The 3,063-nt window shown below is 34.9% G+C and overlaps 1 long non-coding RNA gene across 1 annotated transcript; it reads right to left on the reverse strand.

Moving 5' to 3' along the window:
* Positions 1–683: 683 nt before the first annotated feature.
* LOC104915674 lies at positions 684–2,821 on the reverse strand. The gene is made up of 3 exons (XR_796425.2): positions 2,745–2,821; positions 1,571–1,717; positions 684–809 (listed from the first exon to the last, which is right to left on the reverse strand). It is a non-coding gene; the product is annotated as an uncharacterized LOC104915674 (long non-coding RNA).
* Positions 2,822–3,063: the final 242 nt, after the last annotated feature.

Below are 3,063 nucleotides of genomic sequence, written 5' to 3' on the forward strand. Positions count from 1 at the left end.
AAGTAAAAGATTCAAATTTCTTTTCTAAAGAAAACGATTATATGATAGGAAATTGTTCCATCCACTTGTAAATAAGGCATTTACAAAACCTTTGGGGGTTTAACCAACATTTGGAAGCATAATAGCCTTGATCCATTCTTATCACAGTAGCATCCAAGCACAAATGTACTTTTCCCCTTTCAGTAAGAAAGTAAAGAAACTATAAGGAGTATTGTTATTACAGCGCAAGCCTATTTTGTAAGATAAGCTGTGCGATTTTCATTGCATGAAATCATCGTTTGTTTATAAACAGTATGTATAAAGCACTCCTTATAATCCAGAATTTAAAATCCAGAATGAAAATACCTGCACTTAACAATAAAACAATGTATTTCCTCATGTCTTTTACACAATAGCTCTGCTTAATAGGGTTTCAGCATTCTCCATGTGCAGTCCATTTAAATGCTATTACATGAGATAAGTATTTACAGTGAGATCCTCACAGAATTATTGCGTAAAGTCATAGAATTGGTGTGCAGCTGGAAATGGATGTATTATGCACTGTGGGACAAGTGATCAGCTTATGATTAAAAAAATAAAAGAAAATATTATATATTCTGCACTCTTCCACAGATAGGGAGAATATGCTATTGTTTGGTTAATAATACAGAAGAAAAAGTGAATCGTTGTCTGAAATAGTGAATGCTAACATACTTGTGCTGAGGCTGTGAATTTCCTTGATTAGAAACTCTGTTTCCTGCTGGGATCTTCTCCAACACCAAGACATCCTGGTCATGTTCTTTGAGCCTTACAGTATTTGCTTCCACATCCTGCAAGATAAGTTAATATTAAGAAAGCAATGACACCAATTTGGCTGATTAGTTACTCTGAAAAAGTGCACGACTCAAACAAAATAACGTATCATTTTTCTAGCACAGTACTCTGTTTGGGCTGATTTAATTGCTGAATTATTAGGCATGCTTTAATTCCAATACATGATGATAGCGTATTTTACTTTATATACTATGAATGATCATAAAACAGCTTGTATTTGGTTGCAGGTTTGAGTTACAGAATTACAGCTGAATTTTGGAATATATTTGCTCTGACTTTAATAACTGTAAAATTAAGCTGGGAATAATTTTTTAGAGACCTATGGTAAAAACATCTGTACATCTACGTGGAAGTTAGTACATTTACCACTTGATTCTGCCTTGAACCTATAGAGTTTAAGGCACATACCACTGACCTATCTGGGAGATAAGATCTTGTTTTATTCACTATTCACTATTGGATGGGAGATCACTTTGGAATCAAGGACAAACTGAGCACTAAGCAAATTCTAGAATACAGGCATGTGAGAGACAAAGAGTCCAATTGCTTCTGTTTTCATGGCTGAGGTAGGAACCGAAAAGCAGACAAAATTATTATTCTTTACTTGATCTTCTAGGTTATCTCATCTCTGTTCTGTAATCAGAGAACACTTCAAACATGGTTGTTGATATGAATATATCCACGCAAATAAGATAAAATCGAGAAAGATTTACAAGTTCTGACATCACGCTGCCAGAGCAGATCTTCCCACACCCACCCTAAGGATCCTGTTGAAGTCCTCTTTGTCTACTCTCAAGAAGTGGCAGTTGTCTTCACGTAAAACAATAGATGCTGCTCTGGGAGCATCATTCACAAGTGCTAGCTTGCCAAAATCATCTCCTTCATGTAGAGTACATACCACACCCTGCACAGAGCAAAACATTTATATGCAGAAACCCATCATTACTGTGGATTCTATTGAAAAACCTTATACAAACACCGGACTTTACAATCAAATACCAAAACAAATGTATTTGGCAGGAAATCAACAGCCAAAATAATGACTAGGAAACAATACTTGATAACTGGTTATTACTATTACTAAAGAAAGACAAGAATAGAAAAGAATTGGCTTGTTCTCTGGTATTACATTCAGCATGAAGGACTCTTCTAGCCCTTCTCAAGACAGAAAGATGTTCTTTGCTTTGTCTAACGAGGGGCTGAAAAAATCAAATTTGCAGCACATAACATCATATCTTCAGATACTGCAAAGCCATTTACTTGAATTTATGGTAATGGACGATCTGGCTCACCCTCTGTGAAATTCACTGGTCCTTGTGCAAGATTTTGGTGAAAATGCTTGGTGCAGACTCTCATTCACAGAATAAGAAATCAGTAGAGAAACAGGAATTTTTAAAGACTCAAGGGATTGCTGAGTACCAAAGTCCTTGATAAAACTCTCATAAACAGGAAGTTCAGTAGAGATACTTTTCAGACTGAAACTTAATCAAAATGAAGAGGTGACATAAATTTGACGGGGTCACATTCAGTTTGAGAACCACAGAGCAGCTCTTATCAGACATACCTGACATCTGCGGTAAGAATCAGTGGTACAAATGTAAGAGGAGATGGTGGTAAAAGTTACAGGACAAAAACCCTCATGAGATGCAAATCTGCCAATTCCCCAAATTCCAGCAAATGACGCTGTTCTAAAGATACTGATGTGACTGTCTTGAATTATACTCAGAATGTATGTAATATATACCAAAATCACATAGCAATCAACTGAAAGTATAATCAATGAAACCACTGGATCATTTCTTAACAAAACTACGTTTGATTTGTTTCCTCAGGTAAGTAATTCTACTCTAAATTAAAGTGCATTCCTTCATAGTTTATTCTTACAATTTCAATAATAAGAATTATATAAAAAAGAATTCTGAAAGAAGTACCTTGCCATAAATGACTACGTTTACAGATCCCTTTAGGATAATGTACCAAGAAGTACCTTCTTCTCCCTGATTAAATACTAGAAAAGAGAGAAAAGTTTTAAGGTGAGAATATAGTTATTCAAAACACAAATGGGCCAGATTCTGCATTCAATAAAATTCAAGGTAACTATTGCAGTCATATTCGTGATTATTTTGAAAAAGGTCATATTGTGATTGAAAATGCTACTGCCTTCAGATTTTATGGAAAAAAACCACACCCATATAGTAATTATTTTATTGCACTGATGCGAAAATTACTTTCATTTTGTATGACAATTGC

The sequence above is a fragment of the Meleagris gallopavo genome, unplaced genomic scaffold (genome assembly GCF_000146605.3).
Source record: "Meleagris gallopavo isolate NT-WF06-2002-E0010 breed Aviagen turkey brand Nicholas breeding stock unplaced genomic scaffold, Turkey_5.1 ChrUn_random_7180001842672, whole genome shotgun sequence".
NCBI classification, from domain to species: Eukaryota; Metazoa; Chordata; class Aves; order Galliformes; family Phasianidae; genus Meleagris; species Meleagris gallopavo.